An 8,711-nucleotide genomic window follows, 5' to 3' on the forward strand; every position below is an offset into this window, starting at 1 on the left:
ACTGCTATGTGTCTAAGACATTCAACAAGAGCCTACTTAACCGATAGGATATTCAAAATGTACCTGCTATAGATATAGGAAATTCATCGAGTACCTGCTATAACTTTAGGACATTCAACAAGTACCTGCTATAACTATAGGACATTCAACAAGTTCATACTATAAAAAAAGCAAATTCAACACGTAACTGCTATATGTTTAGGACATTCAACAAGAGCCTACTATACCGATATTCAAAAAGTACCTGCTATAGATATAGGAAATTCAACAAGTACCTGCTACAGGTATAGTATTATCAACAGGTACCTGCTATACGTAAAGAACATTCATCAACTACCTAGTAATTATATTGGATATTCATCAACTACCGGCTATAACTATGATATTCAACAAGTTCCTACTGTAAAAAAGGAAATTCAACACGTACCTGCTATATATATAGGACATTCAATAAGAACCTAGTATACCGATAGGATATTCAACAAGTACCTGCTATAGCTATAAGACATTCAACAAGTACCTGCTTTAACTATAGGACATTCAACAAGTACCTGCTATAACTATAGGACATTCAACAAGTACCTGCTATGACTATAAGACAAGACATTAAACAAGTAACTGCTATATCTATAAGATATTCAACACGTAACTCCTAAATCTATAGGCCATTCAACAAGAACCTACTATACCAATATGATTTTCAACAAGAACTTGCTATAAATATAGGACATTCAACAAGTACCTTTTATAACTAAATGACATTAAACAAGTTCATACTATAAAAAGCAAATTCAACACGTAAATGCTATATGTCTAGGACATTCAAAAAGAGCCTACTATACCGATAGGATATTCAAAAAGTACCTGCTATACACAAAGGAAATTCATCGAGTACCTGCTATAACTTTAGAACATTCAACAAGTAACTGCTATAACTATAGGACATTCAACAAGTACCTGCTATTACTATAGAACATTCAAAAAGTACCTGCTATGACTATAAGACATTCAACAAGTACCTGCTATAGGATATTCAACACGTAACTCCTAAATCTATAGGCCATTCAACAAGAACCTACTACACCAATAGGATTTTCGACAAGTACTTGATTTAAATATAGGACATTCAACAAGTTCTTGTTATAACTAAATGACATTCAACAAGTTCATACTATAAAAAAGCAAATTCAAGACGTAACTGTTATATGTCTAGGACATTCAACAAGAACCTACTATACCGATAGGATATTCAAAATGTACCTGCTATAGATATAGGAAATTCATCGAGTACCTGCTATATCTATAGGAAATTCAACAAGTACCTGCTATAGCTATACTATAATCAACAGGTACCTGCTATACGTAAAGAACATTCATCAACTACCTAGTAATTATATTGGACATTCATCAACTACCGGCTAGAACTATGATATTCAACAAGTTCCTACTGTAACAAAAGGAAATTCAACACGTACCTGATATATATATAGGACATTCAATGAGTACCTACCTACTTTACCAATAGGATATTCAACAGGTACCTGCTAAAGCTATAGGATATTCAAAAAGTACCTGCTATAGCAATAGGACATTCAACGAGTACCTGTTATAACTATAGGACATTCAACAAGAATCTTCTATACCAATAGGATATTCATCAATTACCTATTATAGCTATAGAACATTCAACAAGTACCTGCTTTATCTGTAGGACATTCAACAAGAACCTACTATACCAATAGGATATTCAACAAATACCTGCTATAACTATAGGACATTCAACAAATACCTGATATAACTATAGGACAATCAAGAAGTTCCTACTATTTTTACTGTAGGACATTCAACAAGAACATATTTTACCAATAGGACATTCAAAAAGTACCTGCTTAAACTATAGGACATTCAACAAGTACCTGCTATAACTATAAGACATTCAACCAGTTCCTGCTGTATCTATATGATATTCCACTAGAACATACTATACCAATAGAATATTCAACACTTACCTATTATAGCTATATAACATTCAACAAGTATTTGTTATATCTATAGGACATTCAACAAGTACCTGCTATATTTATAGGATATTCAACTAAAACCTACTTACCAATAGGATATTCAATAAGTACCTGCTATAACTATAGGACATTCAACAAATACCTGATATAACTATAGGACATTCAACAAGTACCTACTATATCTGTAGGACATTCAGTAAGAACCTAGTATACCGATAGGATATTCAACAAGTACCTGCTATAGCTAAAGGACATTCAACAAGTACCTGCTATAACTATAGGACATTCATCAAGGACCTGCTACAAATATTGGACAATTATCGAATACCTTCTTTTAATTGAGAACATTTCACAAGTACCTCAGTTGACTATAAGAGTTTTTTTGTTTGACATTTAACAAGTACCTAGACTTTATATACACTGGTATAGGTGGTTATAATAGACCCCGCCATGAAAAATGAAACAACGTTTCTTAGAAAACTAACGGCTTGTACGAAATAAAATATCATGACAGACAGGAACCAACGACAACCACTGAACTACGGCTCATGACTTAGACAATGTACCGGAGTAAAACATTAATTATGTATGTGAGAACCCATTAACCCATTAACCTTTGACAGTGGTATAACGGCACAACATAAGAACAAACTAGATAACGCTGTGTATCACACACTATAATCAGCATGCACTTCACAAGGTTTTTTTTCTGGGTATGAAATAAGTTTTATGATAAACTTGATGAAATTTGGATACTACGGAATCATATTTGGAACAAACTATAGAATTAAAATTGGCATTGAACTTTTGTTTCAAATTCGAAATTTTGACAAATCAAATCGTATTGAAACGTCGAATTTTCAACTTTTCAAATCTCGAAATTTTGACTTTAATTGGAAATTTTAGCTATTAGAAATTTTGAAATTTCGGCTTTTAGAAAGTTGAAAGTTTTGACTTTTTGAAAAGTCGAAATTTCAGCTTTATAAAGTCAAAATTTAGACTTTAAACTCAAAATAAACTCAAAATTTCAAGTTTTAGAATCTGGAAATTTCAACTTCTCAGTATTTATATGTTTATATGTTCTAAAACTAGAAAACTGAGGAGCTCATGAGTCGTCCTGAATATGCATGGCATATTTTGCCACTTGATTTACCATTGTTTCAACAAGGCAAAGTCGTTGACCTGCTTTTGGGATACCGAACAGGACTTTTAACCCAATCATAAAACATAGGATGCAAAATGTCCTTAGATGTGACGACCCTATGACAGAGTCGTGGACACTAAAACATGGAATATGGGAAAATAACATTTTTTTTTCTGTCAACACGCATGCTCCTTCCGAATTAAACTCTTCAATCTTAAATGTTAATCCATATCATTATCAAAGAGAACAAAACTATTTCTGAATATAAATTGACAAAATGTTTGGATGACGCTTTATTTATTTATTTGCGTCCATGTCATCTCCTTCTAAAATTGTAATAGCTGTGTTTGAATACTTATATTAAAGTTGTAATACTTTTTAAAAAAGTCGATATTTCAAGATTTCAAAAGTCAAAATTTCAGATTACAGTCAAAATTTCGAGATTTGAAAAGTCAAAAATTTGAGTTAAAGTCGACATTTTTAGATTTGACATGTCAAAAGTTCGACTTCGAAACAAATGTGCCCATTTTACTTTTTACTATGTCCCTATATTTTTCTTATTGTTGATGGACGAACAGTTCTCTATAATTGCTTACACCCAATTCATTTGAACTTTGGTGGAATAGTTGTCTTATTGGCAATCATATATTACCACATAACACCTCCTTATTCTTTATATTGCTATAAAGAAATATCGTGTCACTGTACTACTAGTTTAATCTAAACACGTTTCAAATTTTTGACAGAAGAAACAAGGTAACTGTATGCATGGGACTAATAGTTTGTATGTTTGCTTAGTCCAGACTCCAGGTTACGGAAATCGTATTACAGATATTTGAAATGTAAAAAATGGAAGGGTTGAAATTCCGTGTCCTATTTGACTAACAAAAAAATACCTACAAATCGCTTATGTTGGCCCAAGTAAATAAATCGATCGAGAATATAGTCAGTGGTAAACATGAATGTGACACTATGTTTTGATTTTTTTCATGAACTTAAATATTGATATGAATAGATCTTTTCAAAGCTCTGATAGGGGCAATGCAGAATATTTAACCACGTGGCTATCACCAGAAGAGTAAAAAATTTACATTCAGAGTGGTACACTGAATAAATTCCACAACGGCTTGCCATACGAAAGAGTTGCTTAGTCTATATGTTTGCCAAATATTGGTCAATGCTAATTTGTTTTGTTCCTAATACGCTTCCGTAGGATTGAGTCCATTCACATGGATCAAATTATAATTTGAAATTATTTTGGCAAATTTAATGCACGATTTTAAAAGAAAATTTAATTCAAAATTCAATATTTAATGGTTTATAATCATTAAATAGTTCGAACTTTCCTTAATTACTTGTCTGGGTCGATATAAGATGGTCCGAGTTGACTTAACATAGTCGGTCCAAAATTTCTCCGGACCGACTTGGCCAATAATCATCATTAAAGCGTTTGACAGATAAATGATTGGTTTGCCTTATATTAAACGCTAAGGTAACATTGATGTTGATTTTTTAATATTAAAAAATCAGCGTATTGGCCCAAGACCACAATTAATGACCCCACTTTTCGTTGTTCACGAATATAGTTCCATTTAATTAAAGTGTATTTTTTCTTAATTTTTTTTCTTTGCCTTTCTCATTGATTTCTTAGTTTTTATGGGGTGGAAGTGAAAGAAGAGAGGTAAAATAAATTTTTGGATGTTGTATTTAAACTGATTTTGATATGGAAAGAGTGATTAGGCCAAGTGCAAAAAGGTAATATTTACAGTTTTCGGAACATCTCTTGACTTGTTGATAGGGGTATGGCTGTGTAGTGGCTAAATTTGTAAGAGTCATTGGTTCAATCTTTCTGAATTTTGGATATATTTTTGGACTAGTACTATACATTACACACACAAAAGATTTGACAAAAATGCAAGGTGCAATTTTTTTAATGAGACAAAACGTTATAAAGAACTAATAGAGGAATTAATTGTGGTCTGTGGCCTAAGAGGCTGATACCCAAATTCTTGAAAATAAAGAAAGGACCAACTTTTTTGGCAGAAAGTCACTTGAAATGATAAATATTATTGGTTTATTGTAATTTTATTCAATATTAATCTTTAAACCGGTTATAATATGCAATTTTAGGCATTTTTGGCCATTTTGATGCACTGAAAGCCCTTTGACCCCAGTTTCAGCCCTTTCTGTCAATAATGTTGGACCCTTTTTATATTTTAGAATATATTACTACTCTATTGTTTTACAAAACATCACATCTTCAAAATGGATGCATTTTATCTAAAATATAGTCAAAAATTAAGAGATAGCTCTGCACCTGGCTATAATGGGCAGTGTCAAATTTGGACAGGTTTATGTACACCTAATGGCAAATATGGAGTTATTAATTGTAAATTTCCAGATGCCAGGGGGTGGAGACAAATGCATGTGCACAGGCTTGCCTACATGGTGCATCATCAGAATATTTTTATTGATAAAACTGATGATGTTTCGCACCTGAGCCACAATTCGAAATGCATTACTGCCGAACATCTGTCGTTGGAACCTCATGGTTTCAACAACAGCCGGCAGTCATGATTTCAACCGGTTCCTGCTTAGGCCACCCAGATCCCCTTCCTTCCTGCAGAGTGGAGTTAAAAATGGACAACAATAATTTGGGTAAAATAATTATCGGGTACTTTTTTATTTTCATTTTACTTATTTTTTTTTTTTTGGGCAGGCCAACATTTTATATTTTTATCAGAATGGGAGAAAAAAATGGAAAAAAAATTGGAAGCTAATGTACAACAACTTTAGATTCTTTTTTTTGATATTTGGGTGGTCCTGAAAAGGACCTTTTATGGTTTTGTTTGCTGGTGGCTCTGGTATCTCAGTCTGCAGCAGGTCTTGGAAGCTTTGGTTTGCAGTAGCTGTCATGGTCCTGGAACTGTAAGGCAGGCTGTGGATCTAGTTGACCTTTGCAGTAATAGTCATGCTTTTTGTTCATTTCTCTCCATGTCTTGTGCTCTGCAAGCTTTTCTGCATTCTGCTTTAATCTCCTTTCTTGAACTGCTTGTCTTAGTATGTAATCTTGGTTGTATTGAAAGTCAGTGTCCATTTTCTTCAGGTGAAGTTTACTTCGTTCTGAAAGGTCTACCCCTAGATTTGTACATTTCAGTTGTGTCGAGGTTCCCGGCATGTTGTTATTTCTATGTACTCCTGAAGCAAGTCGTCCTTCCATATTTTTGGAGTAAATTACATTCTTGGGCAAATTAAGACTCAGTGCTCTATGTACTCCTTCATTTTTGTTTGTATTGTCATAAAGTTTCATACTTTCAATAGCTGCTGAAGTTAATTTCATTTTCAGGATTTCTTGAAGTAAAAATTTATCTGTTTTATCCATTTGCAGGGCAGTGATCTGGTATGTGGACAAGTACGATGAACGACTCCACCAGTTAAGTGCAGCATCACCTTTGCAGATAATGGAATATTCCGGACACAGGGTGCAGTCACTATCATAGCAGCGAAGAGTTGCCTCGAGCACTTTTGGTAAGTCTTTGCTTATTTCATCAATGTTTTTGTCATATTTCTCCATCAGTTTCTTTAATATCATGGAGCATCTGCACTTTAGATCTTTGCTAAACACCGTCCTCAGTTGTTTATTTTCCTCTTTTGTTTTTCCATGGAACATTCCGGCACTGTATTGAGCTCGCAAAGAGGCCCTGAATTGAGACTGTCCCAAATGTACATGATCTGCCAGTCTTTCCACTTTCCACATTGGTTCGAGAGCTGTAAGGGCGTCTTCAATACCTCTAGCTGAACGTCCATCTCCATCTGTGGTCACATACCGTACAAGACATTTCTGGAGTCCTAGCTGATTTCCTATCTCTTTTCCCAGCTCGTACTCTGACAGGGCAGCAGCTCTGTATAAATTTGCTGTACATTCTTCATGGCCAGGACATTCTATTGGAAAGCCTTTTCCTCTAAGCCAAGCCCCTTTCCAACACATCTTATTCTGCGCAACTGCAGCTACTATATACTTTTTATCTGTCATTGTTTCTATTGCAAGGGCAAATGCTTGAGTGGCATTCTGACCGGGTTTCTTTTTACTAACAATTGTGTTGCTGTTGTATCGAGCATCCACAATTATGTTAATTTCATCTTCTGGGACACCTCGCTTTCTGTTGTCTTCTTTTACTAGTTCCAGTTTCTGTGCCATGTCTGTTTTGTTCAGTTTGACCATTTCAGCTGCTACTCTACTGGATGTGCGTTGCATACTGCTTCGACATGGTGGTGGTGTGTCCATTCCTGCAAGGAGTTGCTGCACTGTTGTATTTCCAATTGGGCAGTCCTGCAAAGCAGATGCAAGGGCTACATTTGGTTGTCCTGGGTTGGGTCCTGGTTTGTCATTAGCTATTTCTTTGTACATCTTTATTCTGTCTCCAATAAAACCACAGGTTATGCATTTCAGGGTATACTGCCAGCAAGTTCCCCACTTTTTCTGTTCATGATAGTCAACATTAAATTTAGGACAGGATGGTGAGTCCACTTGGTGTTTATCATAAGTAGTGTTGTACAAGCTGAGTGTCAGTTGACTGTCTATCCACCTCATACCAAAATGTAATGCTTTATTTTCTTCTCTTTTCAGGTCAGCTTGCGAGCGAAGAGTACAGATGTTACCAGTCGTCTCTATTTTGCAGTCAGAAGATTGAAAAGTTTGCCGCACATGGGAAGTACGTGCACTACCTGATTGAGGGATCGGTATTGATGTCTGGCTTCGGCTTCTACCACTGGGTTTTCCAGCTTGGAACCATCCAGGATTTCTTGGAGAGTTGTCTTTCTTTGACCTGTTCTTGGTATAGCCTTTAGTGAACATTTTGAAAATTTAACTGGATCCTTAATATCCCAACTTGGACTGATAGCATAAACTTTGGACATCCTTATATTTATAATCAAGCATTGTATGATATCTGCTTTGATGTACATTTTTTCCTTTGATGCAGTCTGTGGTGTAGATTTCAAGAGACCACCTTCAGAGGCAACTCTGAATTAACAGAGTTTTCTTAGCAGTATCCAACTAAGCCAATTAATCTATTATTAGGGGTCCAGATTAAGATTGTTTCATCCAAATCTATTGAAAAATGTTACTTTATCATTTATTGAGAGATTAATTTAACAAAGAAGCATATTTATTTTTTTTATTAATTTTTTTATAATTTTTTTTATCAAAATGCAATATATTTTTTAATAACTATTTTTCTTACAGAAATCTGTTATAAAATTAAAATCTATTTATCTATAAAAATAAACATAACAGAAAACTTCACTAAAAAGTTTATTTCAGAGTAATATTTCAAGGAATAAAGAAATTACACTAGTTTGAAATTTTCATTACATGTAATCTGACCTGATGTTACACATGAATATTGGTACCTCAGGTAAACAGGCCAAATACCTGTGAAATTTGTCTGATAAGTGTTTATGTTATATTTTACTTATTACAGATAAGATAAGCAATTTTTTAAGATAAGTTTTGAAAGTTAATTTTCTTTTTAAATATTTTTAAT

The 8,711-nt window shown here is 34.0% G+C and overlaps 1 long non-coding RNA gene across 1 annotated transcript; it reads left to right on the forward strand.

Annotated features, from left to right (window-relative positions):
- The first annotated feature begins 4,962 nt into the window (after positions 1 to 4,962).
- On the forward strand, positions 4,963 to 8,589 carry LOC127725295 (uncharacterized). Its single transcript, XR_007992904.1, has 3 exons — positions 4,963 to 4,990; positions 6,554 to 6,693; positions 7,793 to 8,589. It is a non-coding gene; the product is annotated as an uncharacterized LOC127725295 (long non-coding RNA).
- The last annotated feature ends 122 nt before the right edge of the window (positions 8,590 to 8,711 follow it).

The sequence above is a fragment of the Mytilus californianus genome, unplaced genomic scaffold (genome assembly GCF_021869535.1).
Source record: "Mytilus californianus isolate M0D057914Y unplaced genomic scaffold, xbMytCali1.0.p SCAF_15, whole genome shotgun sequence".
Lineage (NCBI taxonomy): Eukaryota > Metazoa > Mollusca > Bivalvia > Mytilida > Mytilidae > Mytilus > Mytilus californianus.